Below are 15,367 nucleotides of genomic sequence, written 5' to 3' on the forward strand. Positions count from 1 at the left end.
AGTTAGATACAAAGGCTAATAAAACTCTAAATTTCATTGCCTATAAGAAGTTTGCCGAGAGCAATTGTTGGTGCCAAGTGGGGTCGTCGGAGACCGATTTCCGGCCATCGGAGGCTTGCCGGAAAAGCAAGGCGGGTAGCGAGAGAGAGAGAGACAGTGAGAGAGGGATAGGCAGAGAGAGAGATAGATGGTGAGAGATAACGAGGAAGAGAGAGAGAGAGAGAGAGAGAGAGGAGAGAGAGAGAGAAATAGAGAAGGAGAAATAGAGAGTTAGAGATGGAGAGATAGAGAGTTAGAGGCGGTGCACCGATGGCCGGCTTTCCGGTCGCCATAAAAACGTTCCGAGATGGAAAAGGGTACTGTGGTGATGGCGTTGGATTTATAGGCTAGAGGGGAGAAAGGATGGCCGGAAAAACGAGGGAGAAGGGTGGCCGGAATCGGAGGTGGCGTCGCCGGAGGTCGCCGGCCGCCGGAAATCGGCGCCGGAATGCCGAGAGAAAGAAGAAGGTGCGGCTGGATGTTATAATATGGGTTAGGGTTAGGATTTTAGGTTTAAATATATGTTACGTATTTACAGAAATGGCCCTCCAAGTTTCAATAATTGTTTAATACAAGTTTAAAGGTTTCCAAAGCTTATAACGAATTTACGAAAATCATTTTAAACCCCTTATAGTTTTCTTAACAACACTATATTATGACAAACATCGATTAATTTAAGATCGAAGTCTATATTAATATTATATAATAATTAAATAAGGTTCTAAAAATGTTGAATCGGTTTTTACAAAAATAAAAGTTTACAAAACTAATACAACTCGAGACTCGAATTTGACAAATGTCACAATTATCAAGATTGTTTGAAGCAACTTAGGATGCATGTTAGAGAAGAAGATACAAGAATTTGATTTGAATGTTTATTTTACTTGTTTACTTATGAGTTTGATGTACTTGAATATTTAATAAAATTTAATAGATATTGATACTTTTAATATTGCATATAGTAACCTTTGAAAAGCTGTGAGCAATCAGTTCGCGTCGGCATTTTCGTCGTAGGTTGGGGTGTGACAGATTGGTATCAGAGCCGAAGGTTTAAGATAGGTTGTTAGAAATTGCCTTAGACACATGTTTAGGAGCCCTGTACTTGCCTACATGTTTACCTTTATGTGTTCAAATTAAATTGTTTATAGCTTTCCTAGATAATTATTGATTAATTATTGTATTGTTATGCACACACACACAAACTCCGAGGCTATGCCTCAAAATTCAAAGAAAACTTAAAAAAAATTAGATTGCTTTTATTTTCGGGAAATTTCTTAAGAATTCCCACCTGTTGTTTTCACTCGTTCACCTTAGGACTAGGTTATGTGGCATGTCCCTACGATAAATGAAAGGGGAAGAGAAACTGTGAGTTGGGCGCTGGCAAAACGTTTACAAAAACCAAATGTAAGACGTTATTCCTTACCTAGGTGATAACCTGGCCATAGTACTCAACCCTATGGACCCAAGCGAGATCCGAAAATGCCATATGACCAACACCCTAAGTTGTCAACCGTGACCACATTAGTGGTTGCATCCCTATACATTTTTAAACCGAATTCACGGTGGTTCGTGGCTAAACTCGGTTTTTCCTATTATTGTGCTTCGTTATTTAAATGGTTAGTTGGGTGAAAAATCCATGGAACCCATGGGCACTCCTACTATCCATTACTTAACTTGTTTTCGTGTTTTTGTTGGAGTAATCAAACGTGGTGGTTCACAAGATACTCCAACTACCCATAAAGCCTTTTAGTGGCAATTTTTCGTCTGCCACTACAAACTCTTGGGCTTTTAGTGACACTTTTTTCGTATGCCATTAAAAACATTTTAGACTTCGGTAGCACTTTTTTCGTCTGCCACAACAAACGTTTGGGCTTTTAGTGACACTCTTTTCCGTATGCCATTAAAAAACATTTTAGACTTCTAGTGACACTTTTTGTGCTGCCACTACAGACTTGGTGGCACTTTTTTTTTGTCTACCACTACAAACTTTTGGGCTTAGTGACACTTTTTTTTCTACTACCATTAAAACTTTTTGAATCGAGAAATCATATATTTACCGCAATTAAAAAGTTTCATCGCATTACAAATACATACCAAATATCTAATAATTATCAAATCAAGACAAAATATCAAATGTATAAGTATAAAAAGAAAGTAACAAATATCTAAATAAAAACTGAAAACTACATCACGGTCATTAACCTCTTTCACCATCTTGAAAACTACATTACGATCATTAACCTCTTTCACCATCTTTAATCTTTCATGCGAGGTACCTAAGAGAAAAATAAAGACTTTCACTATGTAAACAATATTGACACTAACTTGTGTAACGAACAAACATAAATGAGCCTAAATGAACAAACACAAACGGATGTCCACGAACAAAACCTGTGTTCATGTTTGTTCACTAAATTATATGAACAACAGCAGTTTGTTCATGTTCGTTCGTTTATTAAATAAACAAATATAAACGAACTTCCCACCGAACAATTCATTAAAAACATGAAAATAAACAAAAGAAGATTAATAGTTATGAATTAGTACATGATTAGCATACCTCTATGATGTTATGGTTTCGAACTAAAGTTGAGCAGCTCTTTCTTTTGCTAAATTCAGTTTAGGCTCTATGTTATTAAGTTGAAGGCCTGTAACAAGTTTCCAATTAAGTTGTTAAGAAACTAGGTCCACATTATTAGTAAAACATAATGCGAGTGAAGAATAAAAAATAAAAAAAGAATTTGATAACTATATTAACAAAACACTATATTTTAATAAGTTCAAATTTTCATTAGTCCATATCTTTGGTAAAATTTTCTTAACCCAAAATGTGGAATAAACAAGTTTATTTAGAAATCTATTTTTCATAATATAATGTTTAATTGTGACAGACAATCTATAGTTCATTCAAAATTACATAAGTTTTGCAGAAAACAAGAAAGATAACTCTATACCTTTCCAAAAGGCTTCACCATCTGCTGAAGAGCCAAGAAGCATCTCCTGATTTCTCCTTTATAACCTGATTTTGTAAAACGCACAAAAACCATTTGCCATACTTACGTTTCCAAGAAATTCCCTAATGAGCTAATCTTGTAAAAAGGAGCAACTAAAAGCGGAATGGGTTGAAAAGTCACTAACCTGCCGATCACCGTCGACCATCACAGCTTCAACATACTCAAAATAATTGTAACTTCAGTTGCTATATTTATGCTTCAACTGCACAAGCATGGTACCATACGGGCCAATCACACCAACTTAAAGCCCTGTAAAGAAACCAAATGATCATCATAACACAAAATTCTCTTTACTAATCAAGCTATTGTATATGCATCTGTTATCCACACATAACTTCCACCAATATCCAATAATATAAATGTTATTATAGTTATGTCACCAAAAATAATAAGTACTTACCAAGTGCTCTTTTTTATTAGAGCTCGGTCAGTAGCATCTTTGGAGATAAGGGTACCATTTGCATTGGCAGATAACCAAGTAAGCTTCTGCAATTTTAACGATTAGTCAATATTATATTTAAAATCAAATTAAACAAACTCATGATACTTACAAAATTATTTAAAAGGCTACCAAAACTGACAAAAGGCGCGACTGCACATTAGACCTACAAGATGTTCTGTTATTTCAGCTCCAGCCATATATAATCTTGATGAACTCCAACAAAATGGGTAGTAAGTTTTAGTCATAGCTGTAAAGTTTAAAAAGTAAAATGTAAAAACTTATTGGAGATGACATTTAATATGTGTGAATGTAACAGAAATTATAATTTTATACGCATGTCTCATCAGAACATATGTAAGTAATAGATAATCAATTTTAACATTAAACACAAATATAACTACAAATGAATAATAACTGTTATAAATGCGTAATAAATATTTCTTCCTCACTTTAGCCCAACTCAAAAAAAAAAGAAACCGTTTATTTTCTGACAAAAAAAGGGTAAAATAAAACAAATGGACGCTAAATTGTAACCTATGCCTTTTCTGAATCTTCTAGCAAGTAATGTCTTATACGATCAATTTGTTGCTTTCGATTTTTGTAAATTTGGAAGACCTAAGGTTATGATCATCAGATCATCTAATCCACGTATCACATATGATCAATTTGTTGCATTCGATTAGGTTACAGAACTAAAATCAAGCTCAGTCGCCACAAAATCAGTGAATGCTCGAAAATTAAATAACAAACACCAATTGTAATCAACAGAAACTTCATCAATTGAAGCCCTAAATTGCAAATAACAGAGTTTTTTAGATCCTCACTACAATTCATTTTAAAATTATGCATTACTAATATTAACATCAGACAACCAAATCAATCCAAATGATATCTTCTACATATATAACTCTAAATAAGCACTAATCAATTAGTTGCTCAGGTATATTAGTCTACCAAACCCTAATTCCATCGATCAATTACACGCAGAAGTGAAATCAAAACAAAACAGCAAATCAACAGATCTTATGCATATCGATTTATAGGCATATACGAAGTAATTACATACATATTGACACAATGTACGAAAACACATCAATGTTTATGGCATAAGAAGGAGAATTTTCGTCTGTACGCACCTTTAATTGGAAGAAAGTAATCTGTGGATGAACAAAAGCGATCTGTAGTGGATGATTGAGGTTAATATAATCTTGCTTGCGTTGTGTGGGAGACGAGACGAGACGAGACGTGTGTGAAATTGCAAAAGGTGAAGTCGATGAATCTTATGATTTAATGGAAATTTGGGTTTCTGCCATTGAGATAAGTCCATTTATCCATTTTGTGTAACTTGTTTTTTAATTTTAGGATTTTATTATACATTTTTTTTAATCTTACCTTTTTTATATATTTGAGTTGACTTAACTTATAAACAAAATAATCTATATTATTTTATGTTACTTAAACTTTTAGTCAACATGACGACTATTTTATATGACAAACTCACGTCTGCCTTTACCAAAAATTTAATGGTACCAAAGCTAAATGCCACTAAAAACGCATAAATCTATATCTTTAATGGCATACGTAAAGTGTCACTAAAATTATAAACTAGTGGCACAAGGCTAAATGTCATTAAAAACATGTCACACAAGTTTTTTAGTGGCGTATATAAAGTACCACTATAATCATAAATTAGTGACACTAATACTAAGTGTCACTAAAAAAGTGTTATAAGCAAGTATGGCATATGCAAAGTACCATTAGAAACCTACATTAGTGGCACAAGAGCTAAATGCCATTAAAAATATGTGAAACTAGATTTTTAGTGGCATATGCAAAGTGCCACTAAAATCATAAATTAGTGGCGTTAAAACTAGATGCCACTAAAAATATGTTATAAGCAAAGATGGCATAAGCAAAATGCAATTAAAAACCTAAATTAGTGGCACAAGAGCTAAATGCCATTAAAAACGTGTGATACTAGATCTTTAGTGGCATACACAAAATGCTACTAAAATCATAAATGAGTGGCATTAAAACTAAGTGCCACTAAAAATGTGTTATAAGAAAAGATGACATACACAAAGTGCCATTAAAACCCGAAATTAGTGGCATAAAAGCTAAATGCCACTGAAAATGTGTGCCACTAAATGGCCTTTTATTTGTAGTGTATCCTCTAACAAGAAACCTTACATCGGTCCTTTTCCGTCATGATCCATTTGTAATCATCGTCACTCGGTTAAATCCCTATGCCGTCGTTGCACCCAATGTAACCGTTATGGCCATCTTGCTAACACCTGTCGTGTCCCGCCTACTGCACAAGCTGTTACGCAACAACCTACCCCTCTTGCTCAACTTGATGTTCCTAATACCCGTGCTTGCTACCATCGTAAGGACCCAAATCATCTCCCTAATGCGTGCCCGCAACTTACCCAAGCTCATCAAGCTCAATCTACAACTACACCCTACTACTTGACCCATGCTCAAACTCATCAACCTCACGTCCCTCAAGCTCCTCCCGTCAATCAAGTTCAACCTTACCTAACCCAACACTACCAAACCTCGCAACCGCAAGCTTAAGTTTACTAGACATATTTCCACCAAACAACCTTCTTGCAAACTATTCGAGCTCACGTTATTCAAGCTACCCCACATCAAACTACCTCTACTGCTCCAACTCCTATGAATGCAACTGCTCATGGTGCTTCAAGTCACGTCAATTAATCTACGCAAGGACCCTGAAGACTTTTGCCATTTTCTTTATCTATCTTAATTTCTTTTGTCTTTTCTTAATTACGTATTGTAACGCCTCTTGATGGCTTTGGATTATTTCCAATTTGAACTATTTACCTTCTATCTAATAAATAAAGTTTCTTTTTTATTAGATGGATGGTTTATTGAAGCCTACTTCCATCTTATTTCATTATCTTCATTAACTTTAACTATTTATAAGCTACCCATTCTTCAACTTTAAATACTTATATCCTTGCGATGTCTTAAACATTTCTTTATTTAAATCCACTACAACTTTTGAAATTGCTTTATGCATTGTTGATTTTCTAGTGTTATAAATTAAAAACTCCTTAAAACTTTTGTTTCCTCAAACTCATATTTTACTCATATGTTTTGTAAACCCACACGATGAGACGAATCATGTGGACCATCCTACAATAACAATAATTATGGTCCGGAACATAATTATCGAAGTTCTCGCGTGGGAATCATTCAGCGTAAAGTTGTGTGTCATAATATAGAATTGAAAGTAGTTGGGATAATGGTACAAATGTAGAAATGATAAGGACATGGTGGATACGCCGCTGGTACATCCTATATATAAGTGCCCTTATCGGATTTGTATTTGGAGCGTTGTTTTAACTATTCAAAGTTCTATGCTATGATAAATTTTTAAGTTTTATTTTAAAATTTTCTTTTTCTCAAACTTTATTGGTTTTGTTATAGTCTCTTTTAATTTCGAGATGAAATTCCCTAAAGTAGGGGAGACTGTAACAACTCGGACTTTTCGAATTAATATTTTTATTAAATCCCCGACCCGATTCGATGTTCGGGAAATTTTATCACGTTTACTGAGTAACTAATATTTTATTTAATTTAATATAATATATATAACTACTTTCAAAAATATACAATTTATACCCAAAACAAACCTTTACCAATTTATGTTTCCAACATCATAGTAGAGGGACCATTTTGTAAAATATGTTATATTAATATATTAATATATCTTATAACCCAAAAACCCATTTGCCTAACCCGTTTAACCTAGGATCTGATTCAAACCCGTTTATAAAACCCAACCCATATTAGTTTTCTTGAACCCGAATTCATCTTGCTAACTTGGACCACAATTTCCGTTCAATTGTTGCAATTGATATTGTAAATCATCTAAGTATGTTAAATTCGGCCTAATTGACGCAGTATACAAGTTAGCAATATCAAAGCTTGATCCGTCTTTCCTTTTATTCTAGCCGACAACCCTAATCCTCATTGAACAAGAAATCGTTTGTTATATTTCAATTAATCACGCGTACACAATCATCTTACCCTAGCCGACTTAACCCCTCTATTTAATTGATTTGTTATAGTTGTTTAATGGTCCGTTTATCACCTCACCACCGCCGGCCCTAATCTATCTCGTTAACCCACGTTTGATCTCCGTTAAAGGTAATTGAATTCATGTTTATAATCGTGTTTCTATGCTGAACAAAAGCCCTAAGGCTTAATTGATTATCGAAATCAGATTTAACCTGATTGAGTTGTTAGGGTTCATAATCAAACCCTGCATACAGTGCGTCTGGTTATATTTATTTTCTTCTGATCTTAGTTTGAATGTAGCTGGTTAGCCCAGGTGGATATTACTCTTGTCTTAGGGGGTAGAGGTCGCGGGTTCAACTCTCTGCACCCCATTTTTTTTTTAATTATTTTTTTGTTTATTCTTTTTAAATCATTTAACTAGTATATTAATAATATTAATAACTAATAAAGATTATTTTTTTAAAAACCGGTTGGTAATACTCGTTTAACTCTTGTTTTTGTTCGTGTATATACGTATAAACATATAGGTATATATACATATACATATAGGTATTGGATCATTTTAAAAGTTTTTTTACAGTGAGAAGTGCGAGAAGTGAATGTATAACTCCATTAATCCCTAATTTCATTCTCTTTCTTATGTGTAGGTGCATATGTATGTTTGTAGGCACGTATGTTTGTATACGTGTACGTATGTTTGTATATGTGTATGTATGTTTGTATGTGTGTAGGTACATAGGTTTGAATGTGGCTCGGTACATTTATATGTTTGTAGGTAGGTTTGAATGTGTAATTAAGACATAACATCGTATGAAAGAGAGTGAAATTATGGATTAATGGAGTTACACATTCACTTCTCGCACTTCTAGATATAATATCACTTCTCGCAAGATCCATCCCCTGTACATATATATATAAATAAATAAATATAAATTATATTATAATTTAAATATTAATGTTTTAAATATATAAAAATCAAGTAAACTAATTCTATATATATTTATAAAACTACAAATAATAATTATTGAGTTATGTTTTCATAGATCAAAATAATTATTTTATATAATAAAAACCTTATATAATATTATATTATTATAATATTGCTTAATTAGTTGTCGTAATAAATAGCGTACTTTACTTAGCGTGTCCGTTTGCTCTTGTTTTTCATTAGGTATTAACGTTCGCGTGTGACTTTTCCCGCATTCTTATTCTCTCAATCACTTATGTTCGTCTTTGAGGTGAGTACCACATTCCCCTATTTTACTCGTTTTCAATGTTTCGGGACATATGCGTAAATAATATTTCTTATACATATTTATACTCAAAACTGCAACTTTGTCTTATGTGTTAACAACTTATACATTACTTGTTTATGTGCTTATTTGCTTTGTATGCTTCCGCATTCGGAGCGGTCCAATATAATCTCAGTCTAGTATGATCATACGCCAGTCGTTATAGCTTTGTGCTTTTCGACGTCTCAGTTATACTTGCTCATTTGGTTATTTTATACTTTGAACTGGTGTGTTGCTCACTCAACCTTGTGTTGACAAAACTATACTATTTTCAACGCATATGCAGGTTATCGTGTGACATGATTATCAAGATTGTTTGAAGCAACTTAGGATGCATGTTAGAGAAGAAGATACAAGAATTTGATTTGAATGTTTATTTTACTTGTTTACTTATGAGTTTGATGTACTTGAATATTTAATAAAATTTAATAGATATTGACACTTTTAATATTACATATAGTAACCTTTGAATAGCTGTGAGCAATCAGTTCGCATCGGCATTTCCGCCATAGGTTGGGGTTCTAAATGAATCAATAAAATACAAAAACTAATTAACTTAGAAGTGGAGGAATAATTTTGGATCGTTAGTTTAATTATCAATGGTTGAGATGTTTGAGTCGGCCGTGTCATCAGTTTATCATGTAATAAAGGAATGAAGATGAAGTTGGCGTAGCCATCATTGATCATTTTTGTTTTCAACTTCCTCCATTCTTTAAACGCCGACAACTTTTTATATGAAATTATTATTACTTTTTAAAATTACATTATAAAGTATGACCATTTAGTTCTTTCAATTTAAATATAGGTTTTATAAAAATGATTTTGTTTTCAGAAAAAATTGATATGTTAGTGCGTTATATATTACATGTGCAATTATGTATATGCGTAACTATAAAAAGGTTGTGTAATTGCCATATAAATTTTGTAATGTGCATGTGTGTGACAAGATACTTATTAAAGAAAAATAAATTATATAACTAAATCATTTTATTTTTCTAACAAATGTTCATATTAATTTTTTAAAAATATCTACTTTTTTACATGCACAAATCATTACTAGCTCAATTGGAACTGAGTTAGTTATGAGGCCTTGGAGACTTTGGGTATCAGGGTTCGAATTACACTTGTGACAAATCATCATACGTATTTACCTCTCGCATGCAAATATCTTTGATATGTGCATAAAAAACCATTAAACTAACATGCTTGTATGTTTTTATACTGTTAAGCGTGTGTAAAAAATATACCTACACATTATCCATATGATCTAAGGTTTTGTAAAAAAAAATTTTGGATTTCAAAACATTTTAAAATTGAAAAAATGATAATGCATGTATGATTTTTATTGTTGTTGTACTCACAAAAATTTCTTTTTTAATTATTTACGTACACATTTATAGCATTCATATTTAATCCCTTATCACCAAATATAATATTATACTAAAAATTATTATATTTTCTTTATTCTTTCAATTAAATAATACATTTTTATACCTTTATCATTACTATTTTCTTTTCATTTACAACTACATTCAAAATATATTAAAAAATTATAGAATGGTAGCTAATTTTATGTCCTAAATTTGTGTTGCAATTTCTTATACATTTCCTATAACTAGTATCAGTAAATGCATCCAAAATTGATTAGATATACTAACACGTAAATTTACAATGTTGCAAACAAAACACCGATTTATAAATTCGGTTAACCCGGTCCGACCCATAAAAGTGCATGACACTACAATGTAAGTTACACATTTTTTGCTCGAATGTTTCATTTTTTTAATATATATACTATATTACTATGTATGGTGTATGAGACCGAGTTGGTGGATTTTGGAATTTGAGTTATGAGTGAAAATAATGAAGGATTTCATAAGGATCAGAGCCGTGATTGAATGTGGTATAAAGACTCATCAGTGAGAGTATATAGATTTAACTAGCTTTTGAGCCCGTGTAATACACAGGATTTGTCAAATGACAAAAATAAAGAAATTCTGTTATTTAAAAAGAATAAACAAAATGAAAGGTAAAAATAAATTAAATAAATCACGTATGATATTTTAATTGTGATTCTTAAAATACTTCTCATGATTAATATTACGTATAGCTTAACATACCATATAATAAATCTAAAAGATTCATTGATGATGATAAACCGAGTTGCTTTAAATGCAAGGTCCTCCACAAGCCTTTGAGGCTATATTAGTTTTTATTGAAGTTGTTTTGAAATGAACCAAAGTCACCATTTTTTTAAAATGACCCATACGTATTCGATGATTGCCTCATGTCAAATCAGAACGAAACATGTGATACAATTGTAGTTCGAAATGTGACAAACACGGTGTCTTCATATTAAACGCAACATATGATACAAATTCTGTATACAAAGAAGTATTTTCGAATTTGTAATCATCACTTTACCATGTAAATTAATGTATTAGACAGAGTATACGATTTATGAATTATAAAATTTGTACGTTTCATGACTTATAAAATGTATTTTCTTCATGTTTCACTACGTGTGCTACACATGGTGGATAATATGAACTTAATGCAATTTTTCGTGTAACAATGTTTAAAAGATGATGATCAATATGCATATAGACAATAATCTTGAGTATAATGTCATCAGATTACATATATGCACACCTAAAGATATACTTTATGCGATGTTAAAAAACCACAACCAACCTAATAATTGATTAGATTTAGCATCAATTCTTCTTGAATGGTGATTAAAACGTGACATTTATACACATTTAAATAGTTAATAAAATCCATCTAGCTATGCTATAACCCAATTGATAAAATGGTTTTAACTATGGATAATTAGGATAAATGAGATGAGATATTAGGAATTATGATGAAAAATTAGGCTATGAATGAATGTAGGCTTGACACCTAAGCATCAACACTTTTTTTATTAGTAGAGTAACTTAATTTTTTATTTAGTATGACTGCGCTTTGAATATTAAATTAAAGATACAAAATTAATAATCACATTAATTGAAAATTTAAATTAAACAGAATAATTAAAAATTTATATATATAAAGTGAGATGTCTTGCATAATTTAAACTGACTTCATGAGTTCTTATTGTTAAAACATGTGTCGACATATTTAATAAAAAGTAATGTATATATTGAGCAAAATTATGTTTTAGGTTTCATATTATTGTAAATAGTCATTAATGCATGTATTATATCTTGAGATGTAACTCATGGGTCAAACCATTTTCATCAATGACCCATGGATAGTATGGATTAAGGAGAAGAGAGATTAGAAGATTAGTATGGAATTTTAATCTAAGAATGAATGTGGTTAGGACACCTAGGCATCATTATTTTTGTTTATTAGTATTGTAAGATTTGTACTTCTCAGTTTTGTTACCGTGAGTATATGTTTTTCTAACCAATTGTTTATTTAAGAGAAAGGGAAAATTTCTCAAATGACCAACTTTTACTATCACATTTCATAAATAACTATAGTTTTTAACACGTTCTCAAAATGGTCACTCAATTCCGTTGAATTCCACATAAACCGTTTCTAATCCGACAGATTAATACCCCTATTAGGAGTTGCTACGTTTAATAAAATTCCGGTGCATCCAACACTTTCCTAATACCTCCAACGGTTCATCAAAATATCCAATGTAAAAAGAAAATTGGAAACGACGGAAACAAGAATTGCAACGTTGATGCCAGTATATATTTTTTTACTTCATATATTATTGTTTTTTTTAAGATTTTTTTTGTGTTGTTTATTTATTTCGTTGACATTAATTGTGCCTAATTGATAATATTCCATTATAATTTTTATAATTTTCATTAACAAAATGTATATTGAATTTATAAATTTGTTAAAAGGACTTTCATAATATTTAATTTGTATTTTTATAAGACAATTAACTGCATGATTGGTCTTTATGGTTTGTGTAGGTCTCAAAACGACCACTCGAACGGATTTTGCACTTGATACATATTTCGAGATGAGTACGGTAAATCAAACGACCGAACAAAATATAAAGATAAATACAAGATATGAACGATCTCGTTATCGGTTGAAAGATTTGATATATTAAGAACGAACCGACTCACCCAAGGTGAGCTCCCATTAGGTGGTGATTTACATCTTACAAACACACACACAAAGAAAACAAGTCCTTATTTATAGTCTAATAACTAATACAAATAAACTAAAAGATCTCCCCGTTGAAGTTAAATGCGTGCACCGAAGCTCTCGTCTCGGATCCGGAATTCACGTCCGCTTTAGTTATTTCCTTAACCAAATATTTTTAACGAGTTTCTTAATTTGATATCGAAAGTCACAAAAATTGGCTTTACAATCACCCATTGACTTATGATATCAAAAACTTTGTTGAACCATGTCTGGCATCTTCACGAATCAACCCGATAAAGCCAAAGCCTCTTCAATCACCCCCTAAAGGTATAATCCATTGGGGACAATGATCAAATGATAAAAGCTTGTTATTTCCCCTTTAAGTCCAAATTCGTATCCAATTTGTTCAAAGTTCATCAACTTCTCGAACGCCTCGAAAATAACATAGAAATAACATGCTTTGAACACGGTCCAGCAATGACGAAAACCCGAACAAATTTGACATTCTTCAGATTGATCAACCCCGAACAATAATTATTTCTTGGCCCAAAAACTATTACACATAATCGACTCCAATAAACGCGCTCATCTTGTAATATTTCTGGTTCTGATATGGCCCAAGTAATGAACCCACTCTTCATATAACAGCCCAAAAGTGGAAGACATAATATAACCAGGCCCAAGAAAAAAAAGTTCTATTAGCCCAAGCCCCAAGTAAAATATATGAGCCCACATGTAATAATGAAAAGATTCTTGAAAAATACAAACCCTAGCTGATCCATTGCCCTAGCTTATCAGTTATCACCACCTTACCAGCCGCCATCTACAAGTCCGGTCACCGGCGCCGTATTTGCCGGAATGTCGGGCTCCGGCCAGGCAGCCATCAGACGCCGCCACATACACATCAACACTACTCACTATAGCCACTTGTCACCGTCACAGTCTCATCCATCTTCACCAACCAGTCGCCGAAAAACCGGATTCCGGTGACACCCGCTGTAACAACGTTTCCGGCCCCCAACTTCAACTCCAACAACAACCTTCATTCACCAAACACCACAACATCTACTGCCGATAACACCATCTACATCCATGCTAGCATCACCGCTAGCACCACCGTCACTGCTGATATGGCCACCCCCAGCCTCCAACACCACTCACCGCCACCAAATACTAACATCACACACTGGAAAACCATTGGATTTTTTGTTCCATTTGGATAGCCGGAATCACCAGAAAACAAATCCGGTGACATCACACCATGTCACCGGAGACGTTTCGAAACCACCACCATTTTAACCATCATAATACTCACAAGAAAATCCAACCCAGAAAGCTAACATCACCTCTTAAACATGGCCATGAAACTCCCGGATCTACAAAGACGAACTTCAAGCACGTTTATTTTCTCAAATCTTCAAACGTTTTAACGTCTCGGTTCGGGTAATAGCGGAAATAGAACCCGAATAACAAGAGCAAAGTTGAATCATAAGATTTGACCCGCTCTTATACTAATTGTAGGTCCCAAAACTACCAATCGATCTCGTTGTCGGTTAAAAGGTTAATAACATTAAACAAGAACCGACCCACCCAAGTTGAGCTCCCCTTGGGTGGATGATTTACACCATACAAACACACCTGATACATATGCTCAATTGTAGGTCCTAAAACGACCACGAACGGATTTTGCACTTGATAAAAAGTTCGAGACGGGTGTGGTAAATCAAATGATCGAACAAATAATATCAAAATAATAAGGATATTGAACGACTCCGTAATCGGTAAAGGATTTATATAATAAACGAACTGATCCCTCCCAAGGTGAGCTCCCCTTGGGTGGTTGATTTACACCATAGAAAACACACTACAATGTAAACAATAAAGACATATTTATAGCAAAACACATGCCATCTATAATCTTTCTTCCCGTTGAAGCTAAACGCGTGCACCAAAGCTCCCATCTCGTATCCGGATTTCTCGACCATATTAATTGTTGATATGACCATTAATATATAACCGGTTTTGTAATTTGATATCGCAAGTCATAACTCTTTGGCCTTATAATCACCCCCTTGACTAATGATATCAAAACAACGTTGAATCGTGTCTCGCATCTTCACGAATCAACCCGATAAAGCCGAAGTCTCTTCAATCACCCTAAAGGTATGATCCACCGGGGATAAGAATCAAATGACAAAGCTTGTTATTTCCTCTTTAAGTTCAAATTCGTATCCAATTTGTTCAAAGTTCTTTAACTTCTCAAACGCCTCAAAAATAACATGTTTTGAACACGGTCCAACAATTAGGAAAAACCGAATAAATTTGACTTCCTTCAGTTTGGTGAACACAGAAAAATAATTATTTCTCGGACAAAGATCATCACACATAATCGGCCAAAAAGATGGTTA

General features: G+C 33.1%; 1 long non-coding RNA gene across 1 annotated transcript; it reads right to left on the reverse strand.

Annotated features, from left to right (window-relative positions):
• Nucleotides 1-1,901: 1,901 nt before the first annotated feature.
• LOC143629600 (uncharacterized) lies at nt 1,902-3,696 on the reverse strand. The gene is made up of 4 exons (XR_013152986.1): nt 3,605-3,696; nt 2,994-3,539; nt 2,281-2,687; nt 1,902-2,241 (listed from the first exon to the last, which is right to left on the reverse strand). It is a non-coding gene; the product is annotated as an uncharacterized LOC143629600 (long non-coding RNA).
• Nucleotides 3,697-15,367: the final 11,671 nt, after the last annotated feature.

Source organism: Bidens hawaiensis, unplaced genomic scaffold (genome assembly GCF_021521415.1).
Source record: "Bidens hawaiensis isolate Kalapana, Puna unplaced genomic scaffold, B.hawaiensis_p1.1 tig00005344_1, whole genome shotgun sequence".
In the NCBI taxonomy this organism is placed as follows: domain Eukaryota; kingdom Viridiplantae; phylum Streptophyta; class Magnoliopsida; order Asterales; family Asteraceae; genus Bidens; species Bidens hawaiensis.